A 13,128-nucleotide genomic window follows, 5' to 3' on the forward strand; every position below is an offset into this window, starting at 1 on the left:
ACTCTTCCTTGTCTCTTGAGGCTCAGGTAGCCTCAGTGGCAAGGAATGCTTTCTACCATCTCCGATTGGTAGCCCAGCTACGTCCCTATCTGGACAGTGACGACCTCGCCTCAGTCGTTCATGCTCTGGTAACTTCTAGATTGGACTACTGCAATGCGCTCTACGTTGGGCTGCCCTTGAAGACAGTTCGGAAACTACAGTTAGTCCAGAATGCAGCGGCCAGATTGTTGACGCGGACAAGAAGGTCCGCTCATATTACACCCGTTCTGGCTCATCTGCACTGGCTTCCTATTTGTTTCCGGGCTAAATTCAAAGTGCTGGTTTTGACCTATAAAGCCTTACACGGCATGGGACCGCAATACCTGGTGGAGCGCCTCTCCCAATATGAAACTACCCGTACACTGCGCTCAACATCTAAGGCCCTCCTCCGAGTACCATCCCATCGAGAAGCTTGGAGGGTGGTGACTAGAAATAGGGCCTTTTCGGTTGTGGCTCCCGAACTATGGAATGGTTTCCTCGATGAGGTGCGCCTGGCGCCGACGCTGCTATCTTTTCGGCGCCAGGTGAAAACCTTTTTATATTCCCAGGCATTTTAATGCGTTTTATTATATGTATTGTTGTATTTTGCTGCTGTTTGATTATTTTTGTTTACCTTTGTTGGCTTGATTTTATTGTATTATTGTATTTATATATTCCTGACTGTTTTATTTTATGTACACCGCCCAGAGAGCCCTTGGGCTTAGGGTGGTATATAAATTAAATTAATTAAATAAATAAATAAATAACCACCTCCCCGTTCATGCTGATTGGCTCATAGGATGTTGGAGACATAGCGATTCTGCTGGGACCCTGCTCACAAAAAATTTAAGGTGTCTCAGAGCCCCTGAGAGCCTGGACGACTACACCTCTGGTCATGGGCTTAGAACATCCCCTGCTTGAAACCCTGGAGAGCCACTGGCAGCCAGTGTAGACAATATTGAGATAGATGGACCAGTGGTCTGAGTTTAAGGCAGCTTCCTATGTCTTAAGAGAAAGGCCATAGCTAATCGTTAGAGCATCAGCTTTGCATCCAAAAGGCCCCAGGTTCAATCCCTAGCATCTCCAGGGAGGGCTGGGAAAAACCCGTCTAAAATCCTGGGGAGCTGCTGCCAGCCTGTGTAGTCAATACTGAGCTAGACAGGCCAATGGTCTGACTCAGTATGGCTTCCTATGTTCAAGGCAGGCTGGCAAAAAAAGCAGCCTTTGTTTGAGCTCACCTTCCGTTTGGTTGCATATTCAGTTTTTGCAATGTTCAGTTTGTCTCCTGGCAACTCTCAACACCCTTCACAAACTACCTTTCCCAGGATTCCTTGGGGGAAGCCACGACTGTTTAAAGTGGAATAACAGTGGCATAAACGTATGGTGTGGATGAGGCCAAAAGCTATTACTGGAAAGCACCACATTGGCTTCCCCCGGCCTAGCAGAATCTGGCCTGGTGTTCTTTCAAACCAGGATTGCGTTTGGCCTCCTGTAGCTCTCGTTCCTTGCCGGCTTTCCTCGAGTTAGGAGGCCTGCTGAAGCATTCTGCCTCTCTCCGACAGTGCAAGGCGTCCACGCTCCCCAACTATGGCCTGACGGGCGGGAGCGTTCCCTCCCTCCCGGCTTGAGCAGGCAACGGCATTCTTGGACTCCCCCCACTTCCGAGAAGATGACCCTCGCACCAAAACAAATGGACTTCCTGATGTATCGGGCCCAGAACATCAAGCGTGGAGGAAATGCTCCGAGTTATTCATCACGGCTCTGGATTATATACAGAAGAGGGACAGCTCTGGTTTCGTTCAAGAATAGCCGATTTGGAAAAGCCAAACGCAGAGCAGAGAGAAGCCTTGCGGTCGATGGGAACGCAGCTGGTCTCCTCTGTTTCATGCCCACAATGCAAGCAGAAGAATTTGTTAGCATACAGAGAAAGAGAGAGAGAAAATAATTCCATCTGCTGGGTCATTATAGCACCTCAGATGTCACTGGAGCCACTCCTCCCCTCTTTTCATCTGCCCTGTGTCTACCAACACACTGCTGAGTGGTTGGCTGGATTCGCACCAAGACCCACCTTCGAAAGCGCCAAAGGGATTGTCAAACAGAGGTTAGTGGATATTGATAACCAAGAGCTCTCTGCAGCCGCACAGGGTCCTTGTTCTCCCCAGTCACTGGGCCTATCAGGTTTTCTTCGCAAAGTCGAGATGCCCTACCTAAGCTGGTTATTTATTCCCAAATATAGGAGGGCATTCTCTTTGGCTCGATTTAATGCCCTACCCTCTAAACTTTTGGATGGCAGATATAAAAAAACGCCAAGAAACAAGAGATGTTGCCCCTGTGATAATGACGAAGTGGAGTCTATTTCACACGTACTGTTTAATTGTAGCTATTATGAAGGGGCCAGAAAAAAACTTACACGCCCTATTATGCAGTCTTTTCCACGCGGTTCTTTTGAGTCCCTTCTGACTGTTTTACTTGAGGGTTCAGATAAGGCAATCACTGTGCAAGTGGCAAAATTCCTGAACTTGGCCATCCGGACTAGACCCTGTACGATTGTCAACGGTAATTAAATAACTTGAGTTGTTTATATAATCCAGTTTGTTGCTCGTTGTACTCTGTGTTACTATGTAGTCTTGTTTTATAACTCCCAGCATTATGCTTTATATTTGTGGTCAGCTGACTGTAAATAAAGATTGATGAGGATGACCAAGACCCATCTAATTCCTGACATTTTGTTCCCAGGCAGACACATCTGGGGAGCTTACTATCAAGGCATGAAGACGTCTGCAACACGTCCCCAGCATCTCGCCTCCTCAAAGGTAAACTGCCTCAGAACATGGAGGTTCCTCCCTTAACTGTCACAGCTAGTAAGTTCCTAAGAATTGCCCTTCTGGGTGGATTTCAGGAGCAGGCATCGCTGGACAGCTGCCAAGGCCCACAATCCCTTCGCCCTGCTCAGTAGCAGCCAACAGTGGTTGCCGATTGGGAACCGCAACAAAATGTTGCAGCATAATCTCACCTCCTAATGGGAGTGCTTCTGTTCAGGGTCCGTGCCAGCCAGCCATGCCCTCTCTCAGGGTACTCCCTCCCATCCCCAGTTTACCATTTTTCTTTTCCAGCTGGCACTCTCAACATTCTGTGACTACTGAGCATGACAGTCCTCAGTGGGCTGTTTTGGGGCAGGTTGCCCCCCCTTTTTTGCACAAATCTCAAGATTGCCCCCAAGCATGCTGATACCACTGTCACGTTTCTCAGTGGCTCTCTGTCTGCCTGCCCAGGGGAGGAAGACACCATGGGGTCACTCCTCCCATGGGGTGCTTTTCAGATCAGAAAGCACGGACAGCTGGGGAGGCTGCAGAGTGCTAGAGAAAACTTTACAGGAAACCAGCATTACACACCACCCGTGGCAACCTTGCAACAATATGATAAGCCAAAAAAACCCCGCACTGAAGCTCTGAGAAAATTATCACGGGGCTTGAGAATGTGGCAGGGGAAAAAATGAAGCCTCTTTTGCAGAGGAAGGAAACTTTTGTGAAACTGGAGGACAGAGTTCAGCACAGCTCTAGCTTATTGGGTAGTCAGTCTTTTCTTAGAAAAACAAAGATAAAAAGTGAGCCAGGCTCTCACTTCACCCGTTACCCGCCGCTAGCAACGGGGAGCCACAAGTCCTGACCACAATGGATCCATCCCTTTTGAAATGGCTTCCAAAAATAAGAGGCAAACTGTGGAAATGCGAGCCACCTTCCTCTCTCTGCCGTTGGCAAGGCCCTGCATACGAAATACAATAATGAAAGAGTTTCTCTTGGGCAGATGCCTTCTTTTTGCTATTTTTGTTCTCTCAGCCTGGAAATCACGTGGAATGGTCTGAGGGCATCTTTCTCCCTGCTCACCCGGAGACAATGTTTCCACACGGTTTCATCTCGGCTGCAAAATCTGGAGATGCCCACAGAGAAAGAGAGAAACGTTGAAACAACACACCCCTTCTTACCAAAAGGGGTGGCGGTGGCATGTGCATGTTCTGTTTTTAAATAAAAATATGCCGCAAACTAATTACAGGCATCGACTGGGTGGGAGGCGTTGCAATTAGCTCCAAGCTGTCACCCGTTCTTGCTGTGGACCGACAGACAGCCTTGGCAAGGCTCAGCCGGCTCTTCATTGTTTCCGGAAAGAAGGGTGTTATTTTGGGGGCATGGCATTAGTTTGCATTGTGCAAACCCAGTTCTGAAGCTCTCTCGGCACTGACATGGTTTTGCAGAGAGGAAGCACTGCGCTGGGGAACAAATAAAGAGGCGGACAGACGGGGTTGCAGGGCGGGATATGCATTGTTGGATTATCTTAGCAGAGTCCAGTACATGCAGCTTGGAAAATGGCTCCATACTGAATGCCACATTAAGTGTCTGCCCTTTAGTGTCGGTCACCTGAGACTTAAATAAGGAAGCTTACTTCATTATAGGAAGTACATACTTAGAAAGAAAAGATCCTAGTACTCACTAATGTGATTGGTGATGCACAGAGCCATGCTTGCTCTTTCACCACTGTAGGCAAAGCAGTTGCAAGCGCACTTGGAGGAAGCGGATTATCTGGATCCATTTCAATCGGGCTTCAGGCCTGGACATGGGACTGAAACAGCCTTGGTCGCCTTGGTAGATAATATGAGGAGGGCCTGGGATAGGGGCGAATGCACCTTCCTTGTCCTCCTTGATCTCTCAGCGGCTTTCGATACCGTTGACCACGTTATCCTCTTGGACTGCCTGAAGAGGTTAGGCATGGGGGGCACTGTATTGCAGTGGTTCCATTCCTTCCTCTCTGGTAGGTACCAAAGAGTGGCATTGGAGGATGAGGTCTCGGATCCTTGGCCTCTCACTTGTGGGGTGCCACAGGGTTCCATCCTCTCCCCGATGCTGTTCAACATCTATATAAAGCCGCTGGGGGCAATCATCAGGAGATTTGGGCTGCAATGTCATCAGTATGCGGATGACACGCAGCTCTATCTCTCATTTAAATCTTCACCGAGGTTGGCTGTAGAAACCCTGTCCAAATGCCTGGAGTCGGTGAGTGGCTGGATGGGAAGGAATAAGCTGAAGCTGAACCCTGACAAAACCGAGGTACTGTTTGAGGGAGACAACGGAAGGCTGGGGGATGTGGACCTGGTGCTCAATGGGGTATGATTGCCCCTGAAAGACCAGGTCCGCAGCCTGGGGGTCATTCTTGACTCCCAGCTGTCCATGGAGGCTCAAGTCTCGGCTGTGAGCCAGGCGGCGCTGTAGACTACTGTAATGCGCTCTACATGGGGTTACCCTTGAAAACGGTCCGGAAGCTGCAACTGGTACAGAATGCAGCGGCTCGTCTGATTAAAGGCAGCCGCCGGCAAGATCACATCACTCCAGTGCTGAAGGAGTTGCACTGGCTACTGGTTGTTTACCGGGCCCAATTCAAGGTGTTGGTTTTGACCTTTAAAACCCTACACGGTTTTAGCCCAGTCTATCTGAAGGAGCGCCTCCAGCATCGTCAGGGATGCCGCTCAACAAGATCAGCCTCAGAAGACCTTCTCTCGATCCCACCGGTTAAAACAGCTAGACTGGTGAGGACTAGAGAGAGGGCTTTTTCAATAGTGGCCCCCACCCTGTGGAACTCTCTCCCAAATGATCTCCGCCATGCCTCTTCTATGATGAGCTTCCACCGGGCCTTGACGACCTGGCTCTTCAGGCAGGCTTTTGGGATGGGTTAGGTTTTTACTGTTATGGTTTTAAATTTTAACGTTTTAATGTATTGTTTTGTTTTATCTTGTACGTCGCCCAGAGTGGCTGGACAACCAGCCAGTTGGGCGACTAATAAATTTAATAAATAAATAAATAATTGCCTAGGGTTGGGGGGGGTCATAGACCCCTTTTTGGGGAGCAGGGTCCCTATGTACAAGCCACTCCACATGAAAGGGCAGTGTATTAGCCACTGAGCAGAGCCTTCTCATTTGGCTAACAACATGCTTCCTTGTCCTTTTGTGCTGATTGGAGCCAATCAGAGTGAAAGGAGGTGAGCCAGTCACTGAGAAGACTCTTCTCAGTAGCTAACACACACCTCCCTTCATCCTGGTGAAGGTGAAAAGTGAGCTTCATGGCAAAGTGCTTTGGTCTCCCAAATCCTAGTCCTACACTTGGGCTTCCTTTCAGAATTCTTAGTCAAAACATTTCTGGCAAAGTTTAACCCACATAGAGACTGAGCCGGGTGGAAGCCTATGCACATAGCAGTTTTATTCTGGTTCCATAATTCTGTAATTGCAGAAGAGAGGGCGACTCCTGGGGTTGTGGCATTGAGGGAGAGTGGTGTGACTATCACGAAGGAACGCCGCACTTCTGAATTTGCCACTCCATGACTGGCTGTAGGAGAGACAGAGAAAGGAAAGGTGTCTCCTCTCATCCAAAGTGGGAGAGGGATCAGGAAATGAGGTCAGCAACCCTAAGCATATCAGGAAGGCCAGCACAGGTTAGGTCAGAAAGACTGTCTAGGAAGCTTGGAGGTTCCCCTCTTGCTCTACTTTATCCCCCTGCAAACCCAGCCAATTGAGTTGCATCTCAGTATTTCTAACAAAAGTGGCAAGGGAGCAAACACATGAGCAGGCCAACGCTATTGTTCTGAGGCTTGTGCCTTTTGGTTTGCGCTTCAGGTCAGGTGCTTTGGAGCATGGTGAGAGTTCCACACGGAGGGGAAAAGAGATCCTCCCCCCCGGCAAAAAAAGCACCCACAGAGCAGTGGAGGGTAGTCTGTTCGGGCAAGTGGGGGCACTGCCCCACTAAGCTCACTCTGTCCTCAGCCAGCCCTTACCAGTGTGTGATTTTCAGTGTGTATTTGGAGTTGGTCCATCTAGCTCAGTATTGCCGACATGGGCTGGCTGCAGCTCTCCAGAGTTTCAGACAGAGGGTCTCTCCTGGCCCTACCTGGAGATGCTGGGGATTGAACCTGGGACCTTCTACATGCAAAGGAGATGCAGAGGACTACGAAGAGCAGGGACTGGTCTAAGCCTCTCTGTCTCTGCTGGGCCCTTGTTGAAATAACAGCTCTCTCCTGCTGTGGCCACTTCTGGCTCTCTCCCAGAATGCTCTTCTTCTGCGCATGTGCAAGCGGTAGCTGCTGGTCACGGGCAGAGGATGGCGCGACCACGACTCCCTCCCCAGTTCATCAGGATGCACGCTTCCATCTCCCCTCCCCGCCATGGGATCACGGGCAACAGACACATCAACTCCGATCATAAATTGGTGATGATGCCTGCTATTACGGCACCCCGCCAGCGAGCCGGTAATGAGTTAGAGCAACGTCCGACGCAATTGTCCTTGACAGGGAGCTGCGAGGCATCACAGGGTCAGCCTTGGCTTCCTCTACTCCTTTCCCAACCAACAAGCATCGTCGAAGAGAGTAAGGAAGATACCGCAATCTGCCTTTAAAGCACACACACAAATACTTAGGTTTTGCACCCAGACAATCCTGTGAGCCACAGAAAGCTAGATTCTGCGGTCTGCACAGAAGAAGGGCGCTTGCTGGATCAGGCCAAAGACCCATCTAGTCCAGCATTCTAATTCCCCAGAGCAGCCAATCAGATGAATCCAGGAAGTCCACAAAGGCAGGGCATGAAGGAAACAGCCCTCCCTCAGTGTTACTCATAAGAACCCTGCTGGATCAGGCCTGGCTGAGGCCCGTCTAGTCCAGCGTCCTGTTCTCACAGTGGCCACCCAGATGCCCCAATAGGAAGCCCGCAAGCAGGACCTGAGGTCAACAACACTCTCCCCTACTGCGGTTTCTAGCAACTGGTACTCGGAAGCATGCCACCTCCTACTATGGAGGGAGAACCTAGCCACTGTGGCTAGTAGCCACTGATGGCCTTATGTCCTCCATGAATTTGTCTAATCCTTGGTGGCCATCACTGCCTCTTCTTGGAGCAAACTCCATAGTTTTAACTCTGCGTTGTGTGGAGAAGTACTTTCTTTTGTCTGTCCTGTCTGCCAACATTTAGCTTCATTGGATGCCCCCTCTCCAATTACTGTTATCCACACAGGCACGGCTTCCCTTATTTTGCACAATTTATCCACCAGTCTTCGCTATTTTGCATAACTGATTCCAATTTTGCTGGTTGAGGGAACGGCGAGGAGACGGAAGCCCATCCCTGACCACAGGAAATCTTCCTTGGCCCCTTCACTGAGCTGGAGACCAGGAAGCTCCCAGTTCAAATCTTGCTTCTCCCATAAACCCACTTGGCGGCCTTAAGCAAGCCTCCCTCTCTCTCAGCCTCACTCCCGCATATTGCAAATCCTTCATATAATTAACGTTTACCCGTAACGGGGATGGGATCTGTTGGCCGATGCCGATTCAAAAGCATCCCATCAACCTCACAGGCCGGTATCGATTCAAGTTCCTTCTTTGTCCACTAGCCACTGCTTTTACTGATCCGTGTTTTTTTTCCCTCGCCAAAAGTATACGAAGATCGCTATTTCGAAAGGAAACATTGATGAAATTATCGTTCGGAATATCTGAACTTTTGAGGAGGATTTAAAAAAAAACGAAAATAGCTGTGGAAAATTGCTACATAAAAATCCAATCTGCAATGATAGAGAATAAGCGAATTAATGGAAAATTCAGTACCAAAACTGAACTGGGTCGAATTCTAGCACATCCCTAATCCTCAATAATAATACTAAGGATAATAATTAAGGATGACTATTAATCTTTAATCATGGATTGTAGGAATTTCGGTAGTATTGTTTTTTAAATGTTTTAATCTTTCTTGCTGTTTTCTTTTTAATATCTGGTCTGTGAGCGTAATAAAACAATTCATTCATTAATCATAGCACCAAAGCCTGCTAATACATAGGAACATAGTAAGCTGCCTTAAAACAAGTCAGACCATTGGTCTATCTAGCTCTGTATTGCCTGCTCTGACTGGCAGCAGCTCTCCAGAGTTTCATATAGGATGCATTTCCAGCTTTACCTGGAGATGCCAGGGATTGAACCAGTGGCCTTCTGCATGCAAAACAGATGCTCTTCCACTGAGCTATGCCCCCCCAGGCCTTTTTGCATGTGCTTACCACTGGGACGATAACAATGCCTCCCTTTGAAAAACAGGAGTTATTATTAGCCATGCATTCGATGAGAACCCTTTTGAGGAAGGATTTGGAAAAGCATCAGAACAGATCTGTAGTACCATTAGGGATGGGGGCGATATTTGATTCAGTTCGCAGTTAAAGCAAACTTAACCTCATTCACACTTTCCAAAACAATACGTGAACCAAAACATAGCCAGCCTGCAAGATTTGCACTTCTGTTAATTTTGGTAGTGCAGTTCTCCAGCTGAGTCATGTTTACAAAAAATGCATATAAGTAGGATAAAGTGTGAAGAAAAGGTGTAGTCATCCAGGGTCTCAGGGGGGGTCTTAGACCCCTCACTTTTTGGGAGCAGGGTCCCAGCTGTGTCCCTATATCTCCAGCGTCCTACGAACCAATCAGCATGAAAGGGGAGTGTGTTAGCCACTGAGATGAGTCTTCTAACATGCTTCCTTGTCCTTTCCTGCTAATTTGAGCCCATTGGAGTGACAGGAGTTGAGCGAGCCACTGAGAAGACTCTTCTCAGTAGATAACATTCTCCCCTTTCGTTCTGATTGGCTCCTAGGGACAACGGTGAGCAAGTGAGTGAGGGGGCATTGCTGTGAGGGAGTGTGGCATGACTCATGAGGGGACCCTGTGCTTCTGAATTTGCCACTACACTACTGGTGCAGAAACCAAGGCGGTGCGTTGGGGATGGCAGCCTCTTGAGATCAGAATAGGGACTGGGGAAAGAATTCCAATTCAGTTTGCCTTTAAACATGAACCTACCTAATTCACGCTTTCCAAAACAATATGAAAACGGACGCATCCTTCAAAATCCGCATCTCTCCAAATGTTGCAATGGAGTTCTCCAGCCTAGTAATGTGTTAAAAAATGTATATATATTAGGGGCAAATTGCACATAAAGATCGCTACAATGGTGAAGAGGACAAAGATGGCATTATAAACCTAGGGAAATGCTTTGCAGAATTGTGTATATTAGGCAAAATTGCATGCAAAAATGTGTGTATTACGAGCAATTCGCACACAAATGCTGATGAATTTTCATGAAGACCTTTTGTTTTAATTGCAATGTGGATTGGAAAAATGAGAAACTAAGATCGACAGATTTGCACATCCCTAACTTCCACTGGGACTACTGTGATGCCTTTGAGAGTTAGATTCTTCCTATTCCTTTGTCATACCTCTGACTTTGTTGTTGTTATGTGCCTTCAAGTCGCTTACGACTTATGGCGACCCTATGAATCAGCGACCTCCAAGAGCATCTGTCATAAACCACCCTGTTCAGATCTTGCAAGTTCAGGTCTGTGGCTTCCTTTATGGAATCAGTCCATCTCTTGTTTGTGGCCTTCCTCTTTTTCTACTCCCTTCTGTTTTCCCCAGTATTATTGTCTTTTCTTGTGAGTCACCTCATTATGTGTCTAAAGTATGATAACATCAGTTTCATCATTTTAGCTTCTAGTGATAGTTCTGGTTTAATTTGTTCAAACACCCAATTATGTCTTTTTCGCAGCAAGACAGATATACTGAAACAATGTGGATGGTCATGTAGAACGGATCAGGATGCTTTGGATTCATCTGCGCTGAAACACTCAGCCAGAAAGCCAGGGTGTTGAGTCAAGCTGTGGACACCCTGAGAGATGGCGTATTTCTAATCCCCAGATGGTGCTGGGCGATGCTGTCATCTTCTGGCTGGCTGCCTTGCCTGCTTCCAAACTATGAGTTGTTCCTCTTCATGCTTTTCCAACCCTGGGGCTATTTCCGTCAAGACTAAGGCGAGGCAGGGGGATAAAATCCACAACTTCAACATTAGTGCAGCCTTCGCCAACCCAGGGCTCTCCAAATATTTTGCACTGCAACTCCCAGCTATGTTAGGGGAAATTGGTTGTGCATCAAAATGGACACATTTGCAAAAATAACATAAACATACACTATACTAGGCAAAACTGTTTGCAAAATTGTGTATATTAGGAGCGGGAGTGTGTGAATCTGTCAGTTTCAGTGTCTCCACATTTCCATGTCAGTTGCGTTTTTCTTTTAAAAAGTCCTCTTGAAAATTCATCAGCATTTTAATACAAATTTCTCTTAATATTTATTTATTTATTAAATTTATATCCTGCCCTTCCTCCTAGAAGGAGCCCAGGGCAGCAAACAACAATGCTAAAAGACCTTAAAAAAAAATATTAAAACAAAGCATTTTTTTAAAGAAAAGCTTTAAAAAAAAGCTTTAAAAACATCTGAAAAAGTAATTCCAACATAGACTCAGACTGGGATAAGGTCTCTACTTAAGGACAGTCTTCAATAGGCACCAAAAAGATAACAGAGATGGTGCTTATCTAATATTTAATACACACATTTTTTGTATGCAGCTTAATAGACACACTTTTGCCAAACAATTTCCCCTAATATAATGCATTTTTGTATGCTCCTTTCACTAATATGTGCATTTATATGCACATTTTACGCCAGTATATGCATTCTTATAGACATAACTTGGCTGGAGAACTGCACTGCAAAATTCAGAGAAGCACAGATTTTGAAAGATGGCTAAAGTTTCGCTTTGTGTACTGCTTCAGAAACTGCAAATTTGGGTAGGTGCATCTATGAAAGTGAACTGAATCAAATCCCTAATTAGTAGGAACGTGCACTGAATTGTTGACACAAAAGTTTTGTGAAGACTGTTTTTTTAAGTGCAAATTGATGCACAAATATGGTGAACGGAACTTAATCAGACACTGAAATCGATTCACCCATCCCTACACAGGCACTTTTGAGTTCCAAAGCCGCGCTTCCCAAATTGTGGCCTGTGGACCACCAGTGGTCCGTGAGTTTAATTCAGGTGAAACACAGAGTGTCTGTGGATTTGTGGTTGAAGACCGAAGGTGGCACATCCATGCCATTAAATATTCATTTTTATTTTATTTCTTCTTTTATTTCTTAACTATTGTATTTTGTTGAATTCAGTATAAAAGTATATTTAAACATCATACAATGCATTACAATTGCAGCAGCAGAAAAAATATGAAGCGATCCACCGAGGGCCCCAGCAATTTTCAAGTAGCCCACACATGGAGGGGGAAAGGACAGGAATTGTTATATGGGACCCTTTCCTTCAGCAGTGAAGCAGCTTAGAGCTTCTACAGGAGCTGAAGGCTCCGCCTCTTCCTGTCTCTCAGCCAGGCACTATCCCACACTTCTTCCTCTGGCTGGGGCTGATGGGAATTGTAGTTCAAAACATCTGGAGGGCCCCAGGCTGTATTAGAGGGCAAGGTTTGCACAGAGTAAAAGACAGGGCTCAGTTTTGAGCTAGCCAGCACTAGAACTTAATTCCCAAACCTGTTTGGTAACACATGTCCCAGCACTTGTAAAATAATAGCAAGGGACAGACTGCATCCATTCATGCAATCCAACTGTCCCCTATTTTTGGGGTGGGTGGGAGAGATCCTATGTTTCTGAGATGTATATTTTAGGACCCACCCTATTTTCTGCTATATTGTTTAGGTTGTTTTTTAACTGTTTTTAATTATGTGTTTTAAAATTGTTGTGACCCGTCCTGGGACCTTTGGGTGAAGGGTGGGTAATAAATAAATAAATTAAATAATGATAATGATAATAAATCACTGGCTCTGCCTTTGGGAAATGAATTGTTGCTGCTGTTGCTGCTATTGTTATCTTTATTGTTTCCTTATCAAAATTTTGTTAGCATGTATTGCTGGAGGTGCATGCGTGCGTGTGTGGTTGTGGGTGTGTTCAGCTCTCTCCTGAGAATCTTTGATCCTCTGATGTATGCTGTTGTTGTTATATGCCTTTCAAGTCAATTACGACTTATGGCGAACCTATGAATCTTTTTGGATATATTCATAGGGTTTTCATGGGAAGAGGTATTCAACGGTGGTTTACCATTGCCTTCCTCTAAGCCACTAGTTCTTAACCTTTTCCACCGCCAGCACCCCTTGGATTTTCAAAATATGCTCTCGCACCCCCTGAAAAAATACCATTCATTTTTTATTTTATTTTATCTTAAGGTGT

The 13,128-nt window shown here is 46.4% G+C and overlaps 1 protein-coding gene across 1 annotated transcript in view; it reads right to left on the bottom strand.

The window, feature by feature from the left end:
• The window catches only part of ACAP3 (ArfGAP with coiled-coil, ankyrin repeat and PH domains 3), a 143,464-nt gene that overhangs the window by 83,875 nt on the left and 46,461 nt on the right, over positions 1-13,128 (bottom strand). The gene's annotated exons all lie outside the window — the stretch shown is intronic.

The sequence above is a fragment of the Rhineura floridana genome, chromosome 18 (assembly GCF_030035675.1).
Source record: "Rhineura floridana isolate rRhiFlo1 chromosome 18, rRhiFlo1.hap2, whole genome shotgun sequence".
Lineage (NCBI taxonomy): Eukaryota > Metazoa > Chordata > Lepidosauria > Squamata > Rhineuridae > Rhineura > Rhineura floridana.